The sequence below is a fragment of the Anopheles darlingi genome, chromosome 3 (assembly GCF_943734745.1).
Source record: "Anopheles darlingi chromosome 3, idAnoDarlMG_H_01, whole genome shotgun sequence".
NCBI classification, from domain to species: Eukaryota; Metazoa; Arthropoda; class Insecta; order Diptera; family Culicidae; genus Anopheles; species Anopheles darlingi.
In genome coordinates this window covers 40,065,939-40,085,938 of record NC_064875.1, presented here as the reverse complement: position 1 = coordinate 40,085,938, position 20,000 = coordinate 40,065,939, and the positions used below count along the sequence as shown (strand labels likewise).

The 20,000-nt window shown below is 46.2% G+C and overlaps 1 protein-coding gene across 2 annotated transcripts in view; it reads right to left on the bottom strand.

Moving 5' to 3' along the window:
- Positions 1-20,000, bottom strand: part of LOC125957705 (bifunctional heparan sulfate N-deacetylase/N-sulfotransferase) — a 145,077-nt gene that overhangs the window by 57,799 nt on the left and 67,278 nt on the right. The window contains exons 1-2 of one of the 2 annotated variants that reach the window (XM_049690575.1): positions 11,722-11,793; positions 6,921-6,957 (exon numbers count right to left, since the gene is read on the bottom strand). The gene's annotated coding sequence lies outside the window, so the exon portion shown is untranslated. Of the gene's footprint in view, positions 1-6,920; positions 6,958-11,721; positions 11,794-20,000 lie in introns of those variants that run through there. The other variant, XM_049690574.1, reaches the window with a different exon arrangement.

The window sequence follows — 20,000 nt, the reverse complement described above, 5'->3', positions numbered from 1 at the left end:
TGTGACCACCAAAAAGAACGTTGGCCGGAGCGCGAGCGCTTTCCTTTTTTATGAGCCGCACGTTTGATGCTTTTAATATTGCCAATTCGATTGCCGTGTGTGAGAGAGTGTGTCCATTATCCGGTGCTAGTGGCACGTTTGTACCACACACAGGGGCTCATAAGCATCGAATACACGGCGAAGCAATACGTTTTCAATTGCACAACGAATGGTGGGAACGCGAAACACACACCAAATGGGGCTGCATTAGCGAGTTGTATGGGTTTTAAGTGAAGTCCCGTCGGTACCGAGGGCCTCTGCTCAACTGGGCATGCAAAACAGCAGACCCAACAAAAGCGGACCCCTCTAGCCCGGAGCCGGTCAGCCTCCAGCTTTTTCCTACCGAGTATAGGCACGCAGAGGCAAGTGGGAATTTATTATATTTTTTTTGGTTTGCCTTCATTCCCTCCATATTTGGGCTCTCGCTCTCTCCTTCTGTTGCTTATATTACTTCTTTTCCACTAGCTGGGCAATACCCCCGGCACATAAAGCGCCCAATGGTACCGACGCATTTGCTGGATTGGTAGTCCGGGGTTTTTGTTTCGTCCAGGGCGCGCTCGTGAGCGCCAGGCTCAGCGCCAGCATCAGGCGGCTCTTTTTACGCTCAATGCGGTCCCCCGCGTCGCGTTATTTATTCATAATGAAAGCTTATTTTTATTTTATTGGAAATTCATTTTTATCACTATCGGTCGGTGTACCCCTCGCGAGAACTAAAAGGCCGCCGCCATTGTCGCCGCCAGGTGCAACCAGGAAGTGGGAGCTGCTGTCTGAGATTTTTTTTTTGTCTGCTCCAGTAGCGAGAGAGTATTCAGTGGAGCAGACGAAGTGGTGGCGGCGAGCGATAACGAATGGTCCGCATAAGTACCGCGTATTTTCGTTGACGGTGCAGATTCCAGCGATTGATGTTAATCTCTGATCTCTTTAGCCGTGGACCCCGGCGTGACACTGCGGTTTTGCCAAGGAACGTTTTGTCCTGCAGAGTGTGCTCTTAGAAGGTTGTTGCTCGGCACTTAACACGTTGAGAGCTTTGTGTGAGTGATATTAAGTTTGTGGTTGCCTTGAGGTCATACAACCGGCTTCGGAGAATTTTCCGTGATGGTGCGACTGCCGACATTAAACATGAACTTATCAAGTTTTTTTTTAAACATATATAAGGACGGACGTACCTTATGTTTAACTTACTGAGTTAAACTTATCATACAGATAAGATGAGCATCAATAAGATGATTAAAATAAGCCAAATTCGGAGTATAGCATCTTTGCACAACAAATACTTCCTGTTCATGATTTGAATTCCTCTTTTTCATTTTGTCCGTTTTCCACTTGCATTTAGTTGTTTCCTTTTAAATTTTACTATTTCTTTTTTGATGAACTTACTGTTCTATTGGCTATATGACGGAAATTCGGGGAGTTCAGAAAATGCATCTACACTCAACATTAATTCGAAAATAATTACAATGGTTCTAGAAAACCAACCGTTTTCGATAAAAATCCATCACACAGTGCTGACAAACGAAGTATAATCACTAACATCATAAAAATGTATCAAACACATCCCACTTATTAAAATAATAAAGAGCAATATGGAGCTTTGCAGTTTAATTTTAAACAACGATGAATTAAAAGTGTGTCCACGATGTTAATGTCCACAATGCCAACCCGATAATATTAGTTCTTACAAAATTGATGTCTTACTTTAAAATAACACTGAGTGTTTCTTATGCACATTGGCTACACTTTGTAGCATTTAATCTGTCCAGCGAATTAGTTTCAGGTCGTTGCGGTGATAATAAACAAATACATCCGCCTCATTGGCAACCGATTTGCGAGGAGTAGGACATAAAAAACTGAAAATGTACGAAGGAATTGTAGTTTGAAAGTATGAAAGCAAATCCTCCGATTGACCACTTTTTGCACAACTTTCGTCCTCCTCATTTACGTTTTCCTCGAGTTCTTGTCAAAAACGCAAAGAAAAGTTGTTTACGTTACATGACACACACACACACACGAAATGTACACACGATTACCCTTGATTATGATGACGGATAGCGAATCACCACGGATCGGATGCGCCCGGAAGTAACATCGGTACGCATTCATTTACCTCGTGATCTCTCGCACCAACCACATCAAACCGATACACAAAGAGCGCATCACCATGATCGGAGGCTGGCTAGAAGGGGTGCCCGACCTGATATCGACACTCACACAGCCTCGAAAAGCGTTGGCGAAGAGGCGTGGAACAACACAGCAAATGGACAACGATGAAACATGAAAGTGAAAAGCTCTGACGCTGTCCTCCGAAGCGTCTCCGGATACTCCGGGTATCATGTGGACGCACAACCCAGCATCAAAACATGACGAGGACATGAGACGCGATTTCCGATCTAAAATTCATCAGTTAACATCCGCACACACACATCACAGACTACACACTACATGACATCATAAGGGAGGACCAGAAACCGACCAGCCGGAAACCAACCAACCACCTACCGGCGTTCCCGATTATTGCCTCGCATGTCGCTGAACGAAGTATGCTAAACGCTTCAGTGCGTGTGATGTCAAATATTTACTTTCGCAAAGCAAACCTCGACCGTAACAGGACGCTCGTCATACACATGCACACAACACACACACACACACGTACACAGACACACATAAATCGTCCTGTCAGCCGTCACGTTCCGCCACACCAGCGCGGCCACCGTTGCCACCCTGGTAAACTCGCGTGAAGTTATGCTACACCATCTCATGTCCTGGACCTGTGGGGCCTGGCGCACAAATCATGATCGCAAAAGTAGGCTGTGCAAAATTAGCTTCATACCCAACGTGTACGAGCGCATGAAAAGGGCCGACCGCGACACTGGAGACAACGGAAAAACAATCCTACATCAACCGGAACTGGCCTTCGGCAGGTTCTAAATATGGCCGACCCCTATACATGCTGGTGGTGGCTGGTGCTATTCCACCGCGTGGGAAATCTGACATTTTCCCAACATTGGACCGGTTCCGAAGGTACCACACCACACCTGCTGACCTGCTGCTGCTGCTGCAGAGCGGTGGGAATTCAAATGGAATTTTCCCCTTTACGCGATAGCAAACGCGCCTCATGGAGGCGCCTGGTGCTGACAATAAAATATGTTTTCTGATGCGCTACACACTCTTGGGCACGCGCGCTTGAACAATCCGTTACGATTGTAGCATACGCACCAACGGGTAGTCCCCTACCCTCTGACGGTTGCCTCGGTACTCTCGGTGCGTTTTAGGTGACCAACGAGACGCCCTCGGTGTTCACGATCCCACCACGGGCAATCAACGGCGACAGCGACGACGACGATGACGCCAACCGACTGCGATGAACAAAAAGCCCCCCCCCCCCCATTCCCGCCCGGTTCGCTAACATCATAACATTTCGAGTGAAAAGAAGCGAACATTTTGTTCGCTGCACGGTGTTCGCGCTGTCCAGATGCTTCCGGTGCAATCAAGCACCGGTATCACCGGGCCTCGCGCGATCCCCTGGAGCTCGCATTGGTGTTGGAATGAAGCGAGAGAAGATTCACCGCGGTTTTTGCTTACGCCGGTGGTAACCGAAGCCTATACGGGAAAGCGTTCGTTTCGGTTGCGGCTGGTTCCCTGTGGGGATCCTAAATTGGCACAATCGAATGGAATCGTACCGATGATTTTCCACGATACAAAAGCTACATTTTTTCCAATTTATTTTTTCCACGCTTAGGCACACGCTGCTGCCATGAGCTATTTCATCTTCTCTAGATGCAAAGACTTAATAACACATGCAGCGCAAGCTGTCGTCTGTTGACCGGAATGCCTGTTGTTTGAAGGTGAGCTTTTTTTGTTATAGTTACAGCTTAGCATAACACAAACAATTGATCCACTGGTTGAAAAGTGGCTCTTTATTCCCAACATTAAATGAGCTAATGAACCACAGTTATAAACAACAAATACTTTTTGTTTAAGATGTGAATGCTTCTATAAACAAAACTTTTCGTATTCAAAATTTTCCTAAAGCAAAGAAACAAATATTGCTATTTGGTCAGTGAGTGATGTCTCTATAGTAAACATAAGTCGCTCTAAAAACTATGTTGTGAGTGACAAGTTCGGTAATAACCGAATTCTGAAAACTCTGTTTATAACATAGTGGCGAGATAACACGTAAAACGTTAGGTTCATAAAAGGTATCGTTAATAATTCTTAACCGATGGTCTCCTTCATTTTGTTTCCATTTTAAGCCTTTGAGGATATAAACTAGTTTTGGCTATATTATACTCCATTATAAAGCTTAAAGACTGAAACTGCTAGTGGAAAATATATCAAAAACATGCTACCTATTAATAATAGCGAGCTCCGAGAATTTGCTATTTAACTTACAACGGCAATGGCTTAAAGGGGCTCTCACATGCCCGTTATCTATTCTGTTTATAGGACCTTTGAATCACCGTTTGAATCGCTCAAAAGTCAAACATTCGATGGAACACAAGCATTTCGATGGAACACATGCATCGCTGGGTGCTAGAATTTGCTTGATTTCACCTCCAGGGTTCTAAAAACATAAGCCATACACCCTTATGTTCATAGTTGTAACTACAAAAAAACCAACGTAGATCACTGGTCGGAAAGCTTTTGAAAATGAAAAATGCTTAAAGAATGAATAAGCACGGTCGGTGTTTGGTTTGCTCTCACCGAGGTAAATACACAAATATGCGGCGCTAGAGCACGTGAGGCGTGCCGGCGCATGACGGGATTTGTTTCACTGACAGTAGAACCACCATTTATGCGCATTATTCCGCAGAGGTAGATGGCAGTTAAAGGGTGGAGTGCGGAGGGTCAGTGATACACCCGAACCATCACGGACAACCATCGGTCGTCGCTCCACCAGGCCACCAGCTCGCCGTGCGTGCGTTACCACTGTGTGCGTAACCAGTGGAATGAAAAATTTAATGTTTATTCGGGGATTTATGATTACAGCACCGGACCCCAACTTGCACCGGAAGTACACACATCGCATTACACATTCGCACACCGCACACCGGATCAGCGAGGACACCAGAGCGAGAGAGAGAGAGAGAGAGAGAGAGAAAGAAAAAGAGAGAGAGAGAGACAGAGCGAGATCGCTGAAAAGGTCACTCCGTACGTCGGACCGCAAACCGGCCCATGTCCTTTGGTCATGCGGACCGATTTCTAAATAAACAGCAAAACGTCCGAATCGCTGAACACACACACTCGCGGTCCAGTAGCAGATGGCATCGGCGTGTGAGTTGGGATAGCGAAATAAAAAAAGAAAATAACCGAACGGCTCTAGGACGCCTGCTGTGGTCTCGTTGGTGACGTGGTTGGTCCTCGCGTGGCAGGCAACTCCTAGAAAAGACCCATCCCGAAATGCACGTAACACACACAGCACCGCCGCTACTACCGGTTCCGGCAACGCAGACCAGACACAGACACACTGCATAATTAATGGGATTATTTTCGGCTTCAACCGAGCCACGGGGCCACGGGAAAGCTAACTCCCACCGCACGCATCCATTAGTACCAGAGTGGGGCACGGACTGTGAGAGTGTGTGCTGGTCAAACCTTCCTCTCAAGTATCCTCTCGCTAGTCCCTCTCTAGTTAACTGATTCAGATTTTGCGGAAAAGCTCTCTAATTATCTGTCTCCAGCCCACAGCACAGCACCAGTATTTTCGGTGCTGAAGCGACCCCAAAAAGGTCCACTGGCCACCGCCCTTCTGGTCGCCCAGAACGAACGATTGGACTTATTTGTAGTTCCAAATGGTTTCGCTACTAATCCGGTGATTAGAATGTATTTTGGGCGTAGTAGGCCTCGTTCACTTAAATCTATGCCTTTCCCCAATTGGCACCTCGGTGTTAATGTGGTTGGCCTGCGTGAATGTCGCCATGGCGTGTGTTGCGTTGCGCGGGATAACCAGGAGAGGCCATTTTACAAGCGAAGCGTGATGATCATCGTTTTGCTTCGAATCAGTTCACTTGTGAGTGATCCAATTAAGGAGTGGTTGGTTAAATCTGGCACTAAATTTGATCGTTCGTTAACGGGAGCTGCTCAAGGGCGTTGGAAGCTTGATAAAAATTCACTAAATAAGGAAGCATCCCAGCAAATGCGATGACGTAAAACATGAAGTATGCAACAACTGGGCAATTACAACGAACCATAATTGCTTCAAACTGCTGGTTGACACTGCAACACACCAAACTTGTCGGTCTGATGGTGGCTTGCCAAACTATTGCAAGCAGCACACGGCACACGATGCTGCTAACTGGAACCGAGAATAGTCGTAGACATCGTACTATGAACTAAGTAACATACCGCACCCGGTCCCAAGAGACTGCTCCCGGCTTGCCGGCTCGTGTTGACGTCCTGGCACCTGGCTAGCCAGACTGCGGCGAAGGAAAGTGAACAGCATGATAATGTGCATCTATAAGTGAATATCCTTATTCGTGCTGTCCCCTCCAATCGAAACAGTTACTTGGTAATTGTTGGACCAGTCGTAGCGCACCAAATACGACACGACCTTCTACAGCAAGCACCACGGGTACTTATTCATTCCAATGAGCTGACCGGAGCGATCTAAGCGAGCAATCCGATGTGCAAATATGCCACTCCGCCATAGTGAACACCCCTAGTGGTGGTCCCTGTTTGTATGCTGAGATTTATTGAGCGGCAAGAGATGATGCTGCTAAAGGAAGCACATTGCACAGTGCTCTAGAGGTATCGTTATTTCTGTGCAAGCTGCTGGTGGCTTCCAGCGTGTCTGATAACATCTGTAGCTGACGTGTTTGTCAGCAATGTGGTTGCTAGAGCGTTAAATTGAAAAATAATTAGTTATGTACTTGAAATTATCTTACCATATCGCAGGTGTTTGCAACATCCAACAATGAGGATCTAAAAAAGAGAAAAGGAAAACAACATTAATACCAAATGCAACAGGTTGAATGATCGTTGGAAAAATCGTATCGTATTCGCAAAATCAAAGCATATCTTACTGTACGAAAGAATGTTCATATCATCCTCCGTTCGAGTATCAGTAGTAGAGGATACTAGACCTGCGATGGTGATACTATTTCATGCAAACACCACCAGGGACGCGAGTTCGACGCGTATCGTCTGGTCCTGCAGTGCTAGGCGAACGCGAGCGCTGCAAGAGCATCAAAGCCACGTGCCAAAATCAAATTCCACTATGTGATACGGGCCAACGCCACTAAAGCTTCAAACGGGTGCCCACCCTGAGGGTACGCAAGTCTAGTTTCGCATCACTGAATTCCCTACCGCACAAGAGTCTTCTTCCCTCGAAATCGATATTTTACAATATCGCAGCCGCAGCCTCAGAAGCAGCCATAGTGCGAGGATCGAGAGCCTTGACTTAAGGGTTGCAGCGGCGATTGGTGTAACGTGGGTTTTGTTGGTTACGTTCCCGTTCTTTGCCTGCCATGAAATGGAACCTGCAATCCGTCCGGATAACATCACAAACTTGGGATACTTACACCATTCCGTAGGTGACGTTGGTAGATTGTTCGAACGAAATCTCAAAGCACAATGGTATGGCTAACATAAAAACCGGGCGAAGGATCACTTGTAGGATTTCGACCGAAAATTCGGAAAAAAGAAATGGAAGAAAATCCGACGAAATTCCTACGCTGCGCATTCAATCAACCACAAAGCAGTGAAGCCTATAGAAAGAAGGGCATTCGTTTGTTCGCGGCCTTCGAATCCTTTTTTGCAGCTCGCAGGGATTGGGTTTGGAATTGAGCTGTATGTTGGATGGGCGGGTGGGTGCAGAACGGAAAGTACAAAGCATTTCTGCCAATCTTCCCGATCCGTTGGAGAACCGCATACCTCAGGTCATACCAGGGGTTCAAAGGGAGCGCGAAAGATTGTGCGCTGCCTATGGAAACGAATGCTACGTAAATCCGTTTTAAGGCTTCGATGGAATCTTCGGTGAAGCAGCTTACTAATGATATTTGACCAATCATTGATCACTTTCATTGAATCCTATGAAGGCACTTCTCTCTAGTGCTTATTCAAAACTGGATTTCTTCATTCGTAGTAACCATCGCGACAATACTCTAATGTGCTGTGTTTTAAACTCAAAATATACCATTAAATATTGGAATTCATTCGTTTTCACCATCCGCATGCCATCGATGAAACAGTCGTTTGATCACGACAGAGAATGTTCATGCTGCATAATGCAAATTAATATTTCGCCGCAGCGATTGGTCTCTTCTGGTTGCTTGTTGCGATTTATGAGCCGGCCTCTAACCATTCGGTGCACGACAGATTGGTGAGCAAAATTGCATTCCATGAGCTATCATTCGCGCTGGAAATTAATATTTTTTCTCTATCAATAAACAACTTCTCTTTTATCAACGCGAATTGCATACGGGTGAATATTGAAATTTACGCCAGCATGGATGCAAAAAGCAAATATGAGCTGAAATGGCTATTTTCAATCTCCTTCAATATCACATCGCACATGACAACGCGATGGTTACCGTAATGAGAGATCAGTGCATCGTCCTTTGAAATGATAGGTAAATATTATCGCCAACACTAATAGTATGCTCGTCTATCTTGAGCAAAAATGAAACGGTTACTATTTTTATAAATCATCCTATAATTAAATGATTACAGCCAAAAGAAACCAAATATACGAGCAACATGCAGTAGGGTTTGTGGTAATAAATAAACCAGATAGGTTACGGGTGTACACCGACCAACGAACTGGAAAACAAGATGTAAATTCACTTACAAAAGCAGGGAAGCTAATAATTGGCAATGTGGAGTCAAAAAAATAAGGACGAATTCACCACTCCGAATCGCACATAATGGCACAGAACCGTTGCGCCATACAAGCGTGTCTCTCGTTTTCTTAGCATGGTTTAAAACGAATAAAAACGAAGACTTTTTTTTGAGCAGCCAAAAAACAGCATTTGGTCGAAAGACGAGACATTCAAGTTATTCCACGAAGCATTATGGTAGCAAGAGTACGCATCAACATTTCCTTTTCCTTACGATTAAGTGCGCAGGACGATGGCGATGAAGGAGAAGGAAAAGAACGAAATGGCCACCATCCCCGCAGAACTTTGCAACCGATCACCACACCATCCGTATGGTGGCAAGGTCGAAGAGTGTCCCACACATTTCCCGAAACCCAACGGCGGTGATGGCGGCGCCACGGTGGACCATCATCGTCCTCGGATGAAGCCAATGAGCAATGAGGGTAAGCGGGAGGAGTGTTGGCTTCCGTTGGCCGGGCCTTTAACCTTACGAGCATATACCGCGCTCCGTACGCTCGAGCTCGAATCGTTTCGAAGAAAGTTAACTTCAAGCCGAACGAAGAGAACAGCGCTCCCAACGTGTCTAGACGTCTGTCTGGTTGGGTGGTTGGTTGAATGTGTAATACCGTAACAAAATGAAAAATAAAACACCACCACCATCACTGTGCCGTTACAAAGTGACAAGTGCAAAACTATTTAGAGGGATGAGAGAATGTGTCTTTTCATTCTTTCACATCGCAGAAGGTTTACAAAAAAAGCCACGATTCCTCGCTCAAGGGAGAAGCTTTGCCATGATTGGCGGTCTTTGGACATTGTTGCAAACGAGCCAAAAAGGAATAAAGTAGTAAGAGCAAATATGTTTCAAAAGAAATCCAAATAGTGCTACTCTTAAAGTGGCTTATAGTTATATTAATAATGTGTTGGCATTTAGTGACAAAAATGAAAAAAATGAAAGATACTTTTCTGCAATAATGTGCAAATCAGTTCATTTTCAGGAGACAAAGCATTACTGAACAAAACAAAAAACGGATTCCCAAAAGCCCTGTCCGTACCGCAATCAGCGTCTGACAGCGTCATCCTCTTTTTCTATCCGCTCGCTAATCCTGCCGAGGAAATTGGACACCACGATTCAGTAGCAGTTAAGCCAATGTACTTTAAAAAACAGTAAGTTAGCTAACGAAACAGGACCCCGCAAACAGTCAGTCCAGTCCGTGTTCCCGTTGTTCACAATCGTACGCAATGGTTATGGAAAGGGATTCGGAGGGCTGGGGCCGTACGCTTCGCGCCAAATGGATTAGCTTCCGTTCACTTGCGGACCGGTCACCTTGGTGAGCCGTTCGGTGTTCGGTGACATGGGGCATGGCATGCAACAAAAGTTTCCGAAACCGAGAGCCAACCGAGAAGCCAATTACCAGTCGCTATGACACGCCGTCAAGTTGCACACGGGGGTCCGACTTGCGATCCGCGGACAGTGCCGGGGTCCGAGACCCCGACGTCGTCGTCGTCCGACTGTCGAACCGGATAGGATTCGGTTGGAAGTTAAGGATTAGCGAACTGAACCAGCGCACCGACCAGACGGTAATGCTGTAAAAAGCCGTCAGCAGCAGCGGAAGTAGTCGAAACATTGCGCAACGGTTGCCCGGAACGGTCTAGAACTAGGATGCTCACCGGATTAAGCTTTCGAGTCCAGTTTAAGCGCATTAGAGACGGCATTATTTGCCCCGACCACAGTTGCTCATTAGCGTGGCCACTTGACTGCCTCGCCACTGTTCGTACGGTTGTATTTTTGCTGCTGCAATCCTTATTGTCGATTTCGAAATCATAAATTACAATAGACACGAACGCGATCAAGAACATGGTTACACCATTTTTTTTAGTTGGTTATTTACAGCTATTTTTAGTTGGCAAAATTTTCGGGGTTTGAGCAACCAATTTCTGTTCAATCCTCCTATTGAAGGTTTGTTGTCATTTTTCCAAAAATAGTGTTAATGGACGTAAGCATTGTAGCATTGCAGTACTGCTGTAATGTATGCTACGGTCAACGGTAAGGCCTTTGCCCAGATAAATTTCCAAGTTATTCCCATCCAAGATAGAAAATGTCTGGTCACCATTCATTCTGCATAGAAATGCATGGAAAGAGTCAGATGGTTTGAGGTAAAGTACTAGAAAATCCACTCCTCTTCCACCGAACAAGCAGAGAACCGTTGTAACTGTTCGACCGGAACCACTAAGCCCGTATCAATGCATTAAGTTGGGTCGTAACATCAATTAGGTTGATTGCAAAAACTTGTTTTTCAAAAGACACACCAACCTATCGACCAAGTTTTACGTCATTCGCACAACCATTTGCACTCGATTCAACAGCTCAAACCGTGACGATACTTTCAATAAGAATCAATAAGAAATAGTTCTGTAACGTGCGTTCTAATACTCGTAATGTATGTTGGTAGTAAACCAATGAACTGGAAAAGAAAAGGGATTTCTACCAACCGCCGAGAAGATTCCAAGTTATTGGTTGTAGAGGAATTGCAAGAACCATTCCGAAAATGATGTGCAGGTTTGTAGTGATAATAACAACTTCTGAACCATACTTTTAAGTAAAAATAACATGTTTCGCAAAACGCAAACGATGTCGCATTAACAGTAATGCTAATGTAGTTTAACGTCTCTGTTTGACTGTCTCTAGCCGGTTGGATTATGTTTTCATTCCATTACCCAGTCCTTTACATTTCCATGAAATTGAGTTTTTAGATCCAATTGCAAGCACGAAGGACCCTCGTCGATGGTCTCCAAAACATAAAACACAACAAAGCTCCACCGAAAGTGCCCGGTGAGAGTGGCTGCTTTTACATTTACCGAGCATACTAACCGTAGCACTAAATGATGGTAAACAAACAGAAATCATAAATTTCAATAAACCACCTCGTGCACGATGCTCTCGATGGATGGATGGATGGAACGGAGGAATCCTCAGTTAAGCTCAGCCACTGTTGGATGCTTTTAGCATCCAATCGTTATCGGAGAGGTAGACCGGAGGAGTCCTGGTAGTGCAGGCTGAGGTTTACCATCATCACTCATCTCGACCGGCTCGCTGCTCGACCACTGCTCGTGTACCGACCACGATGGAGCAAACATGCGGTGGACGAGAGGGGAAATCATGCAATGAATTTAAGCTCCGCTCGCATCAAGAATTATGAATCCACATAATTTGCCATCCAGCCCTGCAAAGAGAAAGGGAGAGTGAAGAAGGAACAACGGAACAGACGGAAGTGAGGTCAAGAGAGACTGGTCCAATGGTTTTATTGATTGCGGTACTCGTCGCTTCAAGGACAGTTTCTGCACCATTGACCGTTCTGTAAGAAAGCATTGATTGACTTCATTCATTTAATCAAACAAAATGAAGGAATAAGAAAGTAAATTACCCAGCCAAATTCAACGCGGCTACTGAAGCTCGTTAATGAAGGGAATCGAATTAAAGGCATGCCACTGAAGCGAATACGAAGAAGTAGAAATTTCGTTGAAAAATCCCTTCGCTTTTGGAGATGGAAAATTTCTTTTAAATCTTATACCACGAACCATCGAGCGAAATATTGAAGATAATATTATTACGAGAAATCCGATCCGATTGGATGGAGGAACCACGTGTTTAAACAAACCTTCTCGCAAACACGGGCTGTCGGTACTAGGATGAATGGTATCCGTAACAGCGGAAACCTTCCAAAAACCACCCACAAAAAAAATCAAGCAGTGTCAGCGATCCATCATGAAACACAAGAAGAGGCGCCCCGCTTTGATGATAAGAAATCAACAATGAAGAGAGACGATAAATGGCGTTGGCTTTCTTCGTTGAGATCTCAAAATTAAACGAATACCGTCATTTGTTCAATTTACTCCCTGGCAGCCGCTGTTGAAAGCACCACCACCACGCGCGCACAGCCTGCTGTCTAACCAATCAACCTCAGGGTGACACAAATTGATTCACTAATTTCATTGCTCGGTGAGAGGAATGGTTTCACCACGAGCACGGTTTGAGCCGGGATCCTGGCGAATGCGCTCTATATTTAATGAGCACAAAGAGCATCTCTAGTAGCCCTTGGCACCTCATGGCCTGCTGGTTACAAGACATATCCCCCCTACTCCACATCACATTCGCGAGCTGGTTGCTGGGAGCTGGATCGAGGAACGAAGATGTTTCCATCCCTTCGAATGCCACAAAACCATTAAAGGACTCAAAGTATTAGAAGCGTCGTGCTGCCGGGGGCTAAACAAATTACGATCCACGGTGGTTGGGCTACGCTATTAAGAAAGGTTAATATTTTATGAAATTTTACTTGCCCGCCCTCCGCGGTGTCGATCTTCGTCCCGAGCAGGGATGAGCACCGTTAGTGTGTTCTTCAACTTCTGCTCAAGCCTCGCGAACCCAAATCACAGTTTTGTCTGGGTTGGTCCGTGTTTGGAAGCAAGAGTGTAATCGCGATGAAGCTAATGTAATCCAAGCTTAACATGAGCAAATCTTCACTCCACACCGAACACATGGGAGGATGTTAATCAAAATTATAACTCAAATGGAACGCTTACATGATGTCTGTTTCAAGGACCTCTTATTTGGGCTGCCTGGCTGGCTCGAAACACTCGAGATAGAGAGAAAGAGAGAGAAAGCTTTGTTACCAAATGTCCTTCATTCACCACCAAAGCTCCACAATGAACTCAAGATGGCGGAACCTGGTATAGCGGTGCTGTTCAGCGTGGCATTCTCTCTCTCACTCCCCACAAACCCGCTCATTCAGCATAATCGGAAGCAACGCTACCTAGTTCCCGAACCTTCCCCGAAAGCCCGCTCCCCTCTCTGCCACTCGAGGACACGGTGTTCGGCCACCAGCTTGAATCGCCAGCAGCCAGCGACAATGAGGTGCACTTGAAAGGACGTCGACAGTTGTGGAACACCAAAACCTCAAACCTCGGTTGACACACACACACACACACACACGTACACACGGAATGGCATTCCTCGGCACCAAACGGACCGGAAGAACTTGTGGTCGACTTGTGGCGTTGCGAGTCCTAGAGTTTGGCATGTAGCAGGGGAAGGACGCTACGCGAACCACGCGCGGTTCATGTTTTATTCCATTAAATGAAGTTGAAAGCCCCTCGGATCGGATGTGCGGCCCAGGGACTGGGGACTTGCTGCGGAGGGTGCTCTGTTGCTGCTGAAACCCACAAACTCACACAAACGTACACGAATGTACATTCGGGAACCGGGGTCTGGAACCCGGAACCCGTTGCCTCTAACCGATCTTCGGCAGCTGATTTCCGGTCCTCAAGGGCTCAGTCCTCAGGACCTCGGGTAATGCAGGAGGAGGATGGATCAAAGCAAAATGCTGCTCACGCCGTCGAGCGGTACTCGGGTCGTCGGTACCGGTGATGAGGCGGGAGAGGAAAGTTAGGTCGATTGAATAAACTTTTCAGCACCCCGCAGAAGCACCAGCAGCAACAGCAGGGAGCCAACTTTTGCCTTCGAGCTTTCTCGGTTGGCTGAAGGTAGCGAAGGGACGACGGAGCCGCCTTTAGATTGCCGTTGTTGTTGTTGTTGTTGTCAACCCGTTAGAAGGATACCGAGCTGCGGACGGTTTCGTGCCTGGCAGCAGTAGCAACAGTAGTGGTGAAGCTTTAATTAATAGCGGCGGCTGTTGGTTTGCTGAGCGGTTCCCGATTTCGTTTCTGCTGGCCGAGGAAATATTATCAGCATAACTCCTGGCACTCGTGCTGCTGCTGCTGCTGCTGCTTTCGGCTGGACACCGCTAGAGACAATTTCTGTCCGTGTCCGCTCGGCAGGGAGAATCTCACGATACATTAGGCACGGCGAGAGATAAATTGAAAAGTTCGTCCCGATGCCGTCTCATTATTCCTCCCGAAACCGCAAGAGCATTCCGATGCCCTTTGCACTGAGATGCACTGCATATAAAATAGCAGCAACAGCAGCAGCTACCGGTGGCCCCAATCTAACCCCTGCACAGATCGGTGGTGCCAGACTAGCCAGGAATACGACCAGAAGGGAGGGCTACAACAACTCGCAAATGAATTCAATTTTCAAACAGCAACCAACTTTTTCCACCCGAGTTTCCGGAATGTCTCATTCGTTCCTATTTTTTTTTTGCTGTTAATTATCTCGCCCCATGCTGGTCATCCCGGAAATGAAAACAATTCCATCGAGTAGCAGATACAGGAATGGCAAAGGTCGGTGGCTACTAGAGTAGACGAGCAAAACTTTGGCTTTTCCGACACAATGAAGGCTGTACGATTTTTACTAACCGTTCCCAGGAGGCTGTGCTTAAACGGCTCGGTGGTTCGGTTGCTCGAATCAATGCACGTAGTTACACGGGTCTGTAATAAATTCAAATTCATGGTTGACCCTTTGGGGAATTAAATTAAAAACGTTTTCTATGGTGTCGAGTAGCTCGTTCCAAGGAGGGGAGACAATACGTTTCCGAAAACTGACCAAAACATCGAACAACACACCCATCATTCATCCTAATGAAAATCATTTCCACAACAAAGGGGACCTAGCTAAGAGGGGACACGTTTATCATGCGCCCCGAGGGTCAGCGAAGCGAACAGAGAAAGTTTTCCAATTTGTGGTTCACAAAAACCAACTGCGATCGTTTTCGACAGGGTATTCATAGTAGCTCAAACTGCTATAAGATCACGTTGTACCACAGAGCTTCCCGGAACTGACGCATATGAACTAACAGAGGTTTATAGAAAGCTTACTTGCTCACCTCAAAACTGACATTTGATGAGTACTGCGTCATTTTGCAGAGATTCAATTGAGAAGTTTCGGAATTAAAATGGTTCGAAAATGGATGCTTGAGTATCATTTTCAGCTCGTGGATCATCCGCGAGGATACACGAATGGACGGAATTCATCGAAACGGATGCTGCTTGGCAGGGCTATTGATTGAAATAGCCATGCACCCGCTTTTCGTCGAAATGCATGCTTGGCTTGACAACAGAGTATTTGAAAGCGGGTTCGTGGAATTTATCAAACACACAACGTGCACGTGAAAGCTGCAAAAAATCGTACGGTATGGTAACATCGCGCAATACGCAAAATGTCAAAACTGTCGATACAGGACATGTGCTGCATTTTTTTCCACTGCACGTTTTTGTTACTACCGCAAATCTGTGGGATTTGCATTCCATAGAGCATAGTGCGTCGTATGAAATGCCAGGAATTGCTGTTGTTTCATCGTTTGTTTTGCTTTAAAATGATGAAGCTGCAGCCTTTCGCTCGATGGCACCTGTTGCTACAGCTTTACATGGTTCTCTTGGTTTGGTTTGGGGATATTTGTGTAACATTCTCTTACTACATGTTAAGTGGTATGCTACATAGCTCATGGTATGTTAGATGCATTGTTAACGAAATGCAATATGGTCTGAATGTCTGTTACGATCGATCATCAAACATATTTGAAAACTACCTGAAACGAAACCAAAAAGTGATAGCCATGAAAGGCACATTTGTTGAAACTAAATTTACTTCACCTCACTGGAAGCTGGTACATGTACCTTCAAGTAAGAGATCCTGTTTAAAACTCTTGATGACAATTTCCGGAAATCGAAAACTACAATTTCCGTGCGACCAAGAAGGTCACTACCAGAACGCGCTAATCGGCTATAATATTTCTTCCACCTTCTTCTACAGCACAGCATCATTTCGGGTTCGAAAACGGAAACATCCTTCCAGCAAAGGAGAGCAACGAGTGTACCTACTTCATCAGGTACGGTACCTAACGAACCAAATGGCGCGTAGACCATTCACGCTCGTGCTGCTCGCGACACAGTCTGCCGATGTGAACCCCGGAGTGAATGGTGGCTCGCCTGAAACGCGGTCTAAACCAGTGAAAACATATTCCGATAAGCGTGGTGCAAGCTGCACGAATTTTCTGGTTCCGTGAACCCTTTCGACGTTGGTCCTAACGGAACCGGAATGGAAGGAATGGCGAATGGCGAATACACATCGGAACCCATCCGATGGCAAGCCAAAAGACTAACGATCGAACGAATTCGGGCGCCAAAAGACCATGTCAATGGAAGGGAAATAATGATGATAGATATTGGGCCGTGCCGTTACAACCAATCTGCCACAATGTGCCGGAAATGGTGAGGCTCGTTAGCCGGCTCCTGGCACAGACACTGTTCTAGTGAACGCACATTGCAGAAGGTATCGTGAAGGAAGACATTGCACAGCTTGTGAACCTCCCTTCACTCAGTTGGCCTTGAGTTTGAGATTTTGAGTTGTTAAACTCCAATACTTTGTAATCATTTTTGCAACAATCAAATTAGCAAACGAAAGGTCGAAAAGACAAATGTCGTTGGTCTGGAATTCCTCCGACACTCAATTAACACGTCTTGAAGTTCTAGTACTAGAGGAGACCTAGATGCTTCCTTGAGCCATTCCAATTAGTACATCTCTATCTCTTGATCACTGCCCCGGAAACTAACCGCAACTCAAGATGTTGAACAATGAGCATCTACCGGTCTATTGCATTTTCCGAATTCGAACCATCTTCCGAGAACCCACATCTATTCCATTCACCCTGCTGATAGTGGTGGTCAAACGAAACACACGATGGCCCCTTGATCAGAAGGTTACAGGTCACCACACCACAGAGTGCTGGACTGTTCCTCGAACAGGATTTCAAATCACCATCGGTCACCAGTGTTACCGATGATGGGTCAAAAGGGAAGATGTTTGGGTTTCTTACAATGCAGACATTGTTCGACACTTCGAGGAAGTCACCAACGAACGGCGACCCGGAGGTAGAAGAACCATTCGTTGTTCGGATGGCCATGCACCAGTCCAGTCCATATGCCATCATCATTTGTGGTTCCGGTACAACTTTCACTCTTTTCACTGCTTTCTGCTTCTTTTATGCCTGTCTGTGTTTTCTCCGTTGCAGGAGCAACTGCGGAAATCATTGGAACACAGGAAGTAACAACCTTATGTCGTACCCAGTCCGGAAGGGAAGGAATTTTCTCATTTTCTTCCCATACCTTCTGCAGAGATACCCGCAAATGCTGCAACGAAACAGTCTTTTGGTAGTAGTAGCAGCACTAGCAGCAGCAGTGGCAGCAGTAAAAACCACACGGAAGAACGCTACAAGTAAGTTTGTAGCGAACAGTTGCACACCTGGTAAGCTTCTACCGAAATGGTTCGGTCTCTTTTCGCCTTAATGCTGCTCTCCGAAGAATACAAAACGGTGGCGATGGTGGTGTACCAGAGCAGTCGCCGTTGAGCAAGTAAAATGTTCCACTTTATTTCCAATCATGCTCGTTAAAAAGGAACGGCAACCTGGTGAGAATGGTGTGGAGTAGATCCACCATCTTGAAACAAAAACTCTCTAACCGCCATCCCGACCACGTGCGTCGTGGTGTTTTGTGTCTTTTGTGTTGCGAGCAGACATCGACGTGTGATCCCGGGGAAGCCCGCTGGTAACAGAAGAGGGGGACCACATAAAAGGGCGGTAGAGGTACAGTGTATTGTGTTTGAACTGCATAACTGCAGCCCGGAAATTCGAGCTAACAGTGAACCTCCGGGTGCTTTCGTTCGTGAGTCACCTGGCGCCTCCATTTGTGAACGAAGATATTGAAGTAAGTCCGCTCGGTGGCGGTGAAATGGTAGAAAATGAATTGCCTGTTAGAAGTGATAAATTGAAAAATGTTTCGAAATGGATTTCTTTTTACTATCTCAAACAATTCATTTTGCACAATGGAATTTCTTCTCTTTCTAGTGCCAAGGTGCCGTAAATGAAGAGAAACTTTGCAATAATGTCCGATTGAATGTGAAGTTTAAACATTTAACAGGTTTTCAGTAGATGATTAAACATTAACCCACTTGAACGTATGATGTGAAGCGTCAGCTGCTTGTACTACACTATACCCCTTTTCCCGCTAAAGAAGCACTCAACCCAACTTTCAATCAGCTTCCTCGTGTCGCTTTAATGACATAAGCTTGCGTTTATCACGACGCCACCGTAACCAGTGTCGCTCAGAGAGAGTGACACATTTTCAACCTCACGATCCATTACGATCACGTCAGCTCGCGGAGCGCGTAGGTGCAGAGGTAGATGGTATCGATATCGTCCATCCCCACCACCATAACCACCTGTGATCCATGACCGCACACCCACCCCAAGCAGCCGTCCTGTGTGTTTCGCTTGGTATCCTTTCTTACACGCAAGATGCTTCATGGAGATTGCCGGCGATGTATAGAATTCTTAACGAACAGAGAGGTTTAACCTGCCCCCGGCATTTGCAGCATCACCTAGCCTCCCTCCTTCCGCCTCTGGATCCCGTTCTACCCGCGCTGGATGAGCCGTTACGGGTGGTTTGTACGGGGCCGCAGCAAATGGCTTTTCCGCTCGGTTTCTTATTCTTCCTCTCTGCACCATTAGCGAACGGAAGCCATTTTCGGAAAATATCGCCGTCATATTATCATTTTTCTTGTGCTATCACTTCCCATCTTTTCACTCCAAACGGCCACGTTGCTTTCCAATATCTTGCTGGAGGTAGCTGCCGCCGCAGAGTGAGAGAACGAGAGAGCAAGAGAGAGAGAGGGAGGGAGTGATCCTCCCGACCTGATTGTCCTCCTTGCTCTCCTTGGCATGGAGTGGTGCGGAACCAAGAAACGCCATTCAAGCTGACGCTATCGAGTGAATCGATCGACTGGCCCGGGAGGGATGAGGGACTTTCGCACTTGTAGGCAGCTCCTGATGGAAGATTGCACTCTGCACACGATACACATATGCGAGCCACGGTCGTGTTGCTCACGTGCTCCAAAAGCGCACCTAACGATAATTGAATGAATAAATCAATTTTCTCGTGAAGCTTCGTGCAGCAGCTCTTCCGTAGCGGAAAGGGGGAAACCGGCAGTAGATGATCCACTCAGCTACGGTTTTCACGGTGGTGGTGGTGGTGGTGGTGCTTGCTGGATGCTCATCGAACTCGCACCGAGGATCTAGTGAGGGAAGAGGGATCCATCGGTGATACCAACCGGAGAGGTTATCTGACGTTCCTGACAGCATCGTCCACAACACATATGCCTTGCTCTTCGTGCTACTTCTTCGTGCTGCCTGTTGGTGTTCTGAG